Genomic DNA, 12,530 nt, shown 5'->3' with positions numbered 1-12,530 from the left:
TAAAGTCCACTATCTAAATCTATTAAGTTCCTATTTGGAGATTCTTAATACATGATGTAATGTAGTTACATTTTGATATTTAATAGAATCAAAGGAAGCTTAAAGGAAGAGTAAGCTGATTCTGATCATGAAGAGATGGATTTCGATCGCATGGTTCGATGATCAGGATTTTGAGCTATTACTTAAGAGTTATGATAGATTGCTTAGGAAAAGATAACAACATAGTTTTCATATGTATTTGCATTGTAAGGATAAGTTTTCTGCAATTTTTAGATAAAAAGAAAAATTTTTGATTTTATTTATTTTAAGTATCCTTACAAGGGCATTTGTGAAAATTGTTGTTTATATGTTTCCATTGATAGCAATATTGGAAAATAGATTTGATTCTTTCGTTTGTGGTAGTGTCATAATTTACCAAATAAGGAAAGATTCTCATCACCAAGATTCAGTTGGATAGAAACTTGGAATCATGCAAATTGTATTTTATGATGAATGAGAACCTTCATCTTTGGGAAATTAAGACTAATTCCTTGTTCACATGTATATGTGAGTCAAGTGAAGGACTAGGGGATCGGGTACACTTGGTTGTGCGCTGATCAGGTCCACCACAAAGAACGATAAGACTATTCGTATGATTTACTAAAGTTTAGTAAATATGGTTATACTTACAAGATTAAGTATAATTCTAAAACATTAGAAAAGTTTTGATGTGTAGCATAACGAATAAGAAGAATCAAATTAGGCAGAAAGATAAAAGTTTCTCCAATCTGAAAAGATGGGAGAGTACTCGAGTATCGTGTTTTATGATTATCTTAGTGATTATGAAACCATATTACAATTGATCCTCTAAGGACATCTTAGTGCATTTGTATGGCTAAAAAGAGGAATCGTGCATTGTTGAAATGGTTAAATCAAAAGATGAATCATACTTCGTTCCAAAAATCGAGTCTTAGAGTCATACTCCAAGATCAAGCCTTGAGTGACGTAATCTTAAGAAAGGTTTATAACACTTTTCAAATGTACAGTAAAAGGTTTCTTGTTTTTGTACATTTAAAATTGGTAATTTGTGATGTTCTGGATAAAACAAAGACCAACTAAGACCAATTGTGTGAAGTGTTTATCTTGATAAGAATCCACACTAACTCTTGAATATTTGTTTTGTCAAGGAATGGTTCTTGACAAGAGAATCTTATATGTCAAGAGGTCAGTGGGAGTCTTAAAGATCTTGAAAAAGTTTCAAGAACTAATCAAGAATAAAACCTATTGTTAATCACTAGCACACGACTCGAGGTTTGTAACCTATCGTGTTAACATATTCTTGTTTCCGTGCCCATTCCAGTTGAAGTTGACTATGCATGTGAGTTCTATGAGTTCTCAATTGTTTGCATAACAACCTGTGAAGGGTCCAGTAAATGGTTTGGTCTAGGCTTTCATTGTATTTTGTTCAGTATGAGTCTGTAATGCTGTTTATGAGTTGTTTAAGTGTTTTTGGTCAGAAAGTATGTTTACGACCGTAAACAGAGTTTACGGCCGTAAACACGTTTACGACCGTAAACCCAGTTTACGGTCGTAAACCCCGTTTGCGGTCTTGTCGAGTATAAATAGTGGAGGTGTTGGTAATTGCGTGGTTGTTGATGCCATTGCGTTTACAGAGAGTCCCATCGAGTTGTACCTGACGTTTTTCTGAATATAAACGTGTGCAAGCTCGATTTCTTTTCATCTTATTCTTCTATTCGTGATTGTTTATTGCTTGACTACTGGTAAAGATCCTTATTAGGACCTTACAATTGGTATCAAAGCAGAAACCGGTGTTAAAGCTTCATTCAATCGATTTTTGGGCTGTTTAATCCGATATTCTTACTGTTCGAGCCTGATTTTAGTGTTTTCGTGGTTAAAGGAATTAAATCTTCTGCAAATACGTGTTTCTGAAGGCTTTCTGGGAGTTTGCTGCCAACCGTAAACCCTATTTACGGTTGTAAAATCTTGATCTTGAAGAACCGTAAACCTTGAATCTTCAAAAACCGTAAATCAAGTTTCATTAACCGTAAATACATAAATCGTAAACTGCTCAACCGTAAACACAATTTACGGTCGTAATCATGCTAACCGTAACCCAAGTTTATGGTCGTAAACGCTTCAACCGTAAACTCAGTTTACGGTCATAAACCTCATCAACCGTAAACACCTTTTTGAACTTAATTTGGTTACTTTGCTTCAATTTCAAATGGAATCTCAAAGTCAAAATCATTTTCACGAACTTGACACAGTCATGGGCACCACTACACGTATTCCAAGATTAATGTCTGCAGATGGTTTCCCAGAATGGAAATATAGAATTGAAAAGTACATCAAAATGAAGGACTTTAAGGTCTGGAGAAGCATTCTTAGAGGACCTGTCAGAATCACTATTACAGTTGGAGGACATGTAATTGATAAGGCTGTTGAGAACTACACTGATGAGGAGTTTGAGAAAATTGAAGAGCAGGAAAGGGCTTTAGCCACTTTAACCATGGCATTATCTCCCGATATTGCTCAAGGTTTCCGTGAGTACACTTCAGCTAAAGACTTGTGGGAAGCCCTAATTGAGGTATATGAGGGCAATGAAGATATGAAGGAGAGTCGTCAGGACATGTTGAGACAAAAGTTCAATATGTTCAACTACATACCAGGAGAGACTCTTGAGGCACAGCTGCAGCGGTTCACAACTCTCACAACTGACATGAACATATCTGGAATTTACTTGACCAAGTCAGAGATTAACAAGAAGCTTCTGAATGCTCTTCCTAGATCATGGGATATGAATGTCGCTGTGATTAAGAAGACTAAGGATTTAAATCGCCTCACTCTTGCTGAAATCATGGCGATCATCAAAGCTTGTGACATTGATGACAAACAGAGAGAGATTAATCATGTGAACTCATACTCTACTGCAAATCTTGGAATCTCATCCAACAATGCTCTCTCCTCAATCATGTCCTCTTTAGGCCAAGTGTTTGCTGCTCAACAACCTCAGATTCAAACCTTTTCCGCTGCATCATACATTCCACAAAGTCAGCCATTTGTCACTCCACAAGCAGTTCCCCATCCAAATGTACCAGTTGTAGCCTCCTCCTCAAACACAAAGGACATTGATGAAAATATGGCTCTAGCCACTGGGCTTGTTAACTGCTACAATGCCTTTGTAGCTGGAGAGCTTCCACCCCAGCTATCATTTGCTGACCTAGATCAAATTCATCCAGAAGACATGGAGGAGATGGATATCACGTGGCAGATTGCTATGGCTGTCTTTAGAGCCAAGTAGTTTGCTAAGAAGATAGGAAAGAGAAACTGGGGCATGAATGCAGACAAGAAGGTGGGATTCAACAAGAGCATGCTGAGATGTTTCAACTAGGGATGAGAGTGGGTTCAAACCCGGACCGGTAGACCCGAACCCGGAAAACCCGGGAACCGGTTAACGAGATTTTTTAGGACCGGAAACCGGACCGCTATATAGGAACCGGTTCCGGTTCGGTTCCGGGTAAGTTACCGGGTAAAGTGGGTCTAGAACCGAAAAACCCGGAATATCAAAGTGGGTCGAATGGAACCGGGTAAAGTGGGTCTAAAACCAAAAAACCCAGGGAACCGGGTAAAGTGTGTCGAATGCATGTTTTAAAATTTCACAAAATACAAAAATAAAGCTTAGAAAAAAAATCGCAGCTTTGATATCCCAACTTTGGGAGACTATAAATCAATGAATATGAAACCAAAAATGACAAAATTATAGTCTAAAATCATGTACAAACTCTATACTACACTTTGGAAAACACTGCATGCTATTCCTACTTCATACGAATTAAATATGCATGTTTTAAATCTATCACGAAATACAAAGAAAGCTGAAAAACATAAAATTTTCAGCTTTGATATCCCGACTTTGAGAGACTATAATTCAATTAATAAACACCCAAAAATAACAAAATTATAGTCTAAAATCATGTACAAACTATAAACTACACTTTGGAAAAAACCTCGTGCCAATCCGACTTCAAACGAATGAGATATGCATGTTTTAAAACTATCACAAAATATAAAAATAGCTGAAAAACATAAAATTTCCAGCTTTGATATCCCAACTTTGAGAGACTACAAGTCATTGAATATAAACCCAAAAATGACAAAATTATAGTCTAAAATCATATACAAACTATAAACTATACTATGGAAAAAACCTCATGCCAATCCGACTTTAAACGAATGAGATATGCATGTTTTAAAACTATCACAGAATACAAAAAAAAAGCTGAAAAACATAAAATTTCCAGCTTTGATATCCCGACTTTGATATACTATAAGTTAATGAATATAAACCCAAAAATGACAAAATTATAGTCTAAAATCATGTAAAAACTATAAACTATACAATGGAAAAAACCTCATGTCAATCCGACTTTAAACGAATGAGATATGCATGTTTTAAACTTTCCATAGAAACCGGTTCCGGCCCCTAAAACCGGTTCCAGCTCCTAACACGGTTCCGGTTCTTAAACCCGGTTTACCTGGACCCGAAGGACCCGAAAACCGGATTACCCGGAACCCGAATAGAGCCATTCTTTAAACCCGGGACCCGGACCGGTTTTACATAATCCGGTTCTTCCGGGTCCGGTTTTCCGGTTCTAAATCTCATCCCTAGTTTCAACTGCCATGAGCCGGGTCATTTTGCTCGTGATTTTCCAAAGCCAGATCGTAGACTGAACAACAACAGGACGATGGTTGCAATGGGAAACAACCGTGCAGGTGCTACAACTAATGGTGAAACTGCTATGGTCGCTCAATCTTTTGACTGGGAGGACCAGATTCAGGCTTTGAATATGTCAGGGCAAGAAAATGCTCACCTAGCTCAGATTGATGATGTTTCCTTGAAGAATGATGCAGCTGATCCAGAAGCAAAAATGATGGAGATGCAGTTTGCTCTGATGGCATCTACTTCTTCCGAGCCCAAGAAAAGCGAGGTAAATCTACCATCTTAATCTCATGCATGTAAAGAATATGTTAAAATTCTTCATGATGAAATCCAATTATTACGTAGAGAAGTAGAGGACCTTAGATATGAGGGCTACCAACTTAGGAAAGGACAAAAGCCCCTTAAAGCCCAGTTAGAAACTAAAATAAAAGATTTTAGAAGAATACATGTAGAATACAGTGAGAAGTGTGAACTGTATGATTATGTTAAAAGACAAAATGATGCGCTAATTGCCGAGCTTGATACATTAAAAGGACAATTTGAAGATGCAAATTTTAAATTTAGAAAATTTGATGGATCAAGCGAGGTAGTTGGCAACATGATCGATCATTGCATGGATTTTAAACGAAACCAACAAAAGGGTTTAGGATATGATAATGTACCTCCTCCATATAATCACACCTATCAGTATCAACCCCTATCCAAGGATGAGATTGCCAATGAATCTTTCATGGTTTATAGCAAGCCATCTGGTTTCGTCTCAGGAGGATTTATTAATGTTGAAAGTACTGACGCTTCTACTTCCTCTGCAGATCAACCCTTAGATCAGGCGAAGCATGGAGTTGGAGTTTCTGTTTCTGTTTCTGTTCCTAATTCTGATATTTTTGTTTCTGTTTGTGATTCTGATGTTAAGACTGATAATGTTTTGTGTGATGTTTCTACTTTTGATTCTGTTGAATTTAATTTCTTTGATATGTTTGATGAACTGTTTGGTAATTCTGATGCTCGTGATTCTCATGAAAAACCATCAATTCCACAAGTCACATCATCTGAGACACCCTCACTCATCTCACAACCTATTTCTCATGAATGTTCTTCTGAGAAGAGTAAGAGTGTTTGTCAAGAAAATAAATCTGAGAAATGTAGTACAAGTTCAAATAATAAACAAATTTGTTTTAATTGTGGTGTTGGTGGTGGTCATATAGCTAGGAATTGTCAAAATAGGATCTTTGTAAACTATATGTCACCAAGAGGAGAGAACGAATCTCGAGGAAGGTTTTTAATTAGAAAATCCTCAAGAGCTCGTTCTCGAAATGATAATTGGGAAGATGATCGAAGCAGAAAAAGGGCTATTTTCAAAAGAATAAAAAAGTTTTTACTAACAAAGCTCAAAATAGTTTGCCAAAAACGAACAAGGCTCCGCCAAGATCGTTTTCATCAAAAAGCCATTCTGGATCTTCAACCACTTCTGGTAGAACATCCAGAGGCTCAGTGCAAACTAAAAGGAAATCTATTTCAAAACCACCAGAGAATGTTATAAAACCCAAATATCATTGGATGCCCAAGTCAATTTCCAATCAATCATTACCATCCTCTGAAGTGATTAGGAATGAGGATCCTAATTTGAAATCTTTAAAGGATAAATCAGACAAAGTGAAAAGGAAACCCAGGACAGTAATGACCTAGGTTCCTAAATCTGAATGATTCCGCTCATTTTGCAGGGACAGTTGCGGAGGAATGTCGTTCGTCCCTGGTACGTCGACAACGGCTGCTCCCGGCATATGACAGGAGACATCTCCCAATTGAGCGAAATTCAATCTTTTAATGGGGGGTATGTTTCCTTCGCGGGCGGAGATGGTGGCAAGATCACACAAAGAGGAACTGTTACAAATGGAGTGCTAAGCTTTGAGAATGTCAACTTCGCTCCTGAGTTAAAGCACAGCTTGTTGAGTGTTTCCCAAATCTACGACAAAGGCTATTCTACCCATTTTACCGATAAAGAATGCATGATTCTCAAGCCAGGAATTGTCATCCCGGAAGAGTGGATCCTCGTCAAATCTAAGCGGGATGGGAATGCTTACATTATTGACATGAACACCAATCTCCCTGAACAAGTCACTTGCCTTTTCTCAAAAGTCTCCGAACAAAATGCAATGCTGTGGCACCGAAGGCTCGGTCATGCTAACGCGAAAAACCTAAATCGCCTTGCTAAGAATGAAATGGTCCGAGGCTTACCTGTCAGAGACTTTATTACATTTGAGAAGTGTGTTTCCTGTGCTCAAGGCAAACACCATCGGAAACCACACCTGCCCAAGCAAGTCAACTCAATCAGTCAGGTGCTCCAATTATTACACATAGACCTATTTGGTCCGATCAACGTCCTGAGCATCAACAGAAGCTCATACTGTCTTGTTGTAATCGATGATTTCTCTCGGTTCACGTGGGTCTTCTTCCTTTCCAAAAAAGCAGGGGTTGCTGACGTGATAAAGAAGTTCGTGGTGATGATTGTGAAACAAACCAACAACCAGGTGAAGGCGTTTCGTACTGACAATGGAACTGAGTTCAAGAATGCGGTTCTTGACCATTTTTGCGCAGAAAAAGGGATCGTGCGTCAATACAGCTCTGCTCACACACCTCAACAAAACGGTGTCGCTGAAAGGAGAAATAGAACTTTAAAGGACGCCACAAGGACAATGCTCTGTGATTCCAAATTACCTATTTTCTTTTGGGCCGAGGCGATTAACACTGCCTGCTATGTGCAGAATCGTGTTCTAATCAACAAAGCTCAGATGAAGACACTGTACGAGATTCTCTATGGACACAAGCCTTCATTCAGCCATTTCCGTGTATTTGGCTGCCCTTGCACCCTTCTTCACTTGGAATCCAACCCTAAATTCAATGCCAAAGCCGATTATTCTTACTTTGTAGGGTATGCTGCACGCACCGCTTATAGGGTTTACAACAAGAAGACTAAGCAGATTCTCAAATCCTATGACGTGCGCTGGTTGGAGGAGAATGAAACAGACGCTCGAGTGGGTCCTGACTGGCTATTTGATTACACATCGCTTTTCAAATCCTTAAATGTGTCTTCAGATGGCTCAAATGGATCCTCTTCTGGTTCGAAGATTGTTCCTGACGAAGACGAAGACGAAGACGTTGTCTACAGACCTCCAATGGTTGAGGGGGATTCCTCTGCTCCATCTCAAGGGGAGCCTTCTGCTCCACCTGAGGGGGAGTCATCTGATCAACCTACTAGTCCAGAGTCTAAAGTTCAAGATAGAACTCCTGATGCTGATGCTACACCTCTTACCCCTATTGAAAGAGAGTTCATGTCTAGAGATGCTTCCGCTACCACTTCAACTTTTATGGAACTACTCTTTCCTGAAGAAATTGCAAATGAGTTTGTAGCAGATTCATCACATATGAATCAACCAGCAAATGATGGAGATTTCAACATCCACACTCTTCCTGTTTCGCTCAATGATATCAGCCAAGACATACCCTCAAGAATTCAGCGCGATCATCCGATCGATAACGTCATTGGCCAGCTGGGTGACAGAGTTAAAACCAGAAGTCAGAGTGGAGATGTCAATGCATGTCTCTATTCTTGCTTTATATCTCAAATAGAGCCGAAGAATGTTGAAATGGCTCTGAATGAGCCCAGCTGGGTAGATGCAATGCATGAAGAGCTAAATCAGTTTGAAAAGCTCGGGGTTTGGAAGTTGGTTGAGTTACCAAAGGGCAAAAGGTCTCTCGACACGCGTTGGGTCTATCGTAAATAGGAAGATGATACTGGTGTAATAGTGCGAAATAAAGCAAGGTTGGTGGTTCGCGGGTTTCGACAAGTTGAGGGTCTTGATTATACTGAGGTGTATGCTCCCGTGGCTCGTTTGGAGGCTATTCGTATCTTTCTCACGTACGCTTCCTACATGAAATTCACTGTCTACCAAATGGATGTCAAGACTACTCTCTTGTATGGCAAGGTGAAGGAGGAAATCTACGTTGATCAACTGTCACACCCCAAAACCAAGAACGGCGGAAAACGTTCAGGGGTGGAGGACGTCATGTCAAGTATCATAACAGTGTAAAGTAGTAAACAAGCAACAACATCATCCATTTCATTAAAAGTAAAGTTTTAATACATGTATGTTCTTTCATAGTAATAAGACACCAAAATATGTAATCAAAATAAAAGACGAGTCTTGTCTGCGCTCCGTCTTCTCAAAAACCTGGTCATCGTACCTGTCTACTGGTGACCTGAGAATACAAGTTATTTTGAAAGTGTAGATCAGCATAAAGCTGGTGAATTCATAAGTATTTAAGTGTCATTACTCTGATTTGGAAAGCTGTTATGAATGTCATGTAAATCTTTGAATGAAACATTTGATATAAGTGTGAAAACCCTAGAAAATCCCATATTTCCTACTAGTATAAAAGTAGTCTTCTACCAAGACCTGGATGTTTTGTATAACAAAGATGGTTTTTCCCTCGTATGACTACTATTAGAATATATAGTCTACTTCATCGTTTATGTGAATGAATCGCAAAATAAAAGTAATAGGGAAAATAGCCATATAAGTATTATCCTTTTGTATTAGGATAAACACGACATCGCGACTGCCGAATAGTATTAACCTTGGACATCCGTAGATGTGCATTGTCCTCTGTAGCTAACAGCAGGGTGTAGGAATGGTTAGTCCCGTAAAGGTACCCTAGTATAAGTAGTAACCGTAGGCATCCGTAGATGTTCATTTACCTCTGTTGCTAACAGCTGGGTTTCGGAATGGTTAGTCCCATATAGTATCCTTTTGTACTAGGATAGACAGAACTAAGCTACACGTATAATATGTAATAGTATCTCATCATATAGTATCTAGGTACAAGTATCCATGTAAGTGTATCCATGTAAGAGGATCCATGTAAGTGTATCTCTTCATATAGCATTTAGTATAGACTCATGAATGAACTGACTCTGGTGTAATTCCTTGTAATAGGAATAATGTTTTGTATCTCCTAAACTATCCCTATGATAGTTTACTGGAATGTATTTGATGTTCAAGAAGGTTTATACACCCTTGCTACTCAAGAGTGTGGGAACTGGATGAAGGATGAAAGCTATCAAATCAATACACATTTTCATAAAAGATAAGTGAATAGATAGAGTTTTGAAAGAGGTTTTGTAAAACATTTAAGAGTTTTGTACAATAAATAACAATGACTTGATGTCATTTCTTAAAACATTTCAAAAGTAAATCGTTTTGATAATCAAAGTATATTAGTCAAAAACCATTGTATTTATCACATTTTGAAGTATGTGAAAATCAGTTGGATGAAAACACAGATATAAGGCACATGTGATTGATTCTATAACATGCTGTTTTCTACTTGTATTCCCCCCCCCCCATTAAAACATTTAAAATCATTTAAAACATTGATTATGGGGTATGAACTCACCTGTAGATGGTGGTTTGGATGAACTGAATGATGTAGGATTGCTAGGTGTCAAGTGAAGACTTGTACACACCCTATGATCCTAGTTAACATATAATCACACATATATGTATCCAATTAGACTTTAAACCACTAATTGACAAAGTTAAGACATCCTAAGACAAGTAAAACACCTTATATAAGTGCTACAAATCATAAGGATTGCATCTAAGTGTTGTAGGAACAAGCCATTGAGTTTGGGGTTCAAGGGTAAACTCCCTTGGAGTTTACGGTTTTGTGACCATAACCCCATGGGTTTACGGTCGTAAACACATGAGTTTATGGCCGTAAACTCATGTTCTTTTGACCATTTGTTGTTTTGAAGCTCTACAAGCCATTAGAAGTATCCCCTCTTCATGTTTAAGCCTATGGAAGTGTTTAGGGCACCATTTCACTCCTAAAGGGAGTTTACGGTCCCTGGACCATTTCCCTTTGGGTTTACGGTCGTAAACCCATATGGGTTTTGGTATTTTGATGTTTTCAAGTACTTAACTCATCAAGGAAGGGATCTAAGCAAGTTACCAAGGCTTATGAAGGGACTAGGGACATTTTGGCACCCTAAATAGGGTTTACGGTCCAAGGTGTTCTTGGACCGTAAACACCTTTGATCTTGGTGTTTCTTTGTGTTTTCTTGATGTAAAGAAGTGTATCAAGCCTTATACTACTCTCAGATAGAAGTACTTACAAGATAGAGGCTTGAAAAGGTACCAAAAGGCCAAGAATACTAGTGTGTGTTCTTGGTGTTCTTGGTGAAACTTGAAGATTCAACCTTTTGGAATGATTTCACGGTTAGAAGTGTGTTAAATCACTAGATTAAGTGATATACTAACTCAAAAGGGTTATAAACACTTACTAGATGATGATCTTGAAGAAAACTTTGGATGATACTTGAGAGAGTTTGAGTTTTTGATCTTGAAAGTTGGAAAAATGGTAAAAATAACTAAGTGTCACTTTTATACCACCTTCCCTTAGGGTTTACGACCGTAAACACCATGTTTAGGCCGTAAACTCTAAACTTTTGAAGTGTCGGGACTTTATTGTTGCACAATAAACCCTAATGTATCCTCTCTCCTGATACCTCCTATCGTATTGATCCTAAATACTCAAACTTATTCCAAAAAGCTTGAAAGTTTTCAGAAACTGTTTTGACTTCTCTTGAAATGACATGTAGTACAGAATAAAAATTTCGGGTTGTCACATCATCCCCTCCTTAGAAGGAATTTCGTCCCGAAATTAGAATTTAAGCAAATAAGTAGTTACAAATAACTAAGCAAATAGATGAGGGTATTTCAGGTTCATCTGATCCTCACGTTCCCAAGTGAATTCAGGTCCTCACTTGGCGTTCCAGCGAACCTTCACTATCGGGATACGACTCTGCTTTGTTTGCTTGACCTCTCGGTCCATGATTTCTATTGGTTCTTCCACGAAGTTGAGGCTCTCGTTGATCTCAATCTCGTCGAGTGGGATTACAAGAGTCTCGTCGGACATACACTTTTTCAAGTTCGATACGTGGAAGGTAGAATGTACGTTACTGAGTCGCGCGGTAGATTGAGTTTGTAAGCTACAGGGCCGATTCGGGCAAGAATCTCGAAAGGCCATATGTATATTGGATTGAGCTTCCCACGCTTTCCGAAGCATATCAAGCCCTTCCAGGGTGAGACCTTCAACAGAACACGGTCGCCCACCTGGAATTCCAACGGTTTCCTTCGCTTGTCAGCGTAGCTTTTCTGTCGGTCTCTAGAGGCTTTCAATCGTTCACGAATTTGAACGATCTTCTATGTCGTTTCCCGAATGATTTCCGGACCTGTGAGAGTGCTTTCAGGAACTCGTCCTTTAGCTAACTGCGTATCACCCACTTCAGCCCATCACAGAGGGAATCTGCACTTTCGGCCATAGAGGGCTTCGAAAGGAGCTGCCTTTATGCTCGTGTGATAATTGTTGTTGTAGGAAAATTCGACAAGGGGTAAATGAGTATCCCAAGCCTTCCCAAAGTCAATCACACATGCTCGCAACATATCTTCTAAGGTTTGGATAGTTCTCTCACTTTGTCCGTCGGTCTGTGGATGGTAGGCTGTACTCATGTCCAGCCTAGTTCCTAGGGAACTTTGTAATGACTGCCAGAACCTAGAAGTGAATCTACTATCTCTGTCCGAGATAATGGATATGGGAACACCGTGCAGTCGTACAATCTCCCTAATGTAGGTTCTCGTAAGTTTCTCTATTTTGTCGGTTTCTTTGATAGGTAGGAAGTGTGCAGACTTGGTCAATCTGTCGACGATGACCCATATGGAATCAAGTCCACCCGTTGTCTTGGGCAACT

The sequence above is a fragment of the Lactuca virosa genome, chromosome 9 (assembly GCF_052849685.1).
Source record: "Lactuca virosa cultivar CGN04683 chromosome 9, Lactuca_virosa_CGN04683_v6, whole genome shotgun sequence".
NCBI lineage: Eukaryota > Viridiplantae > Streptophyta > Magnoliopsida > Asterales > Asteraceae > Lactuca > Lactuca virosa.
Note: the sequence above shows the minus strand (reverse complement) of the source record.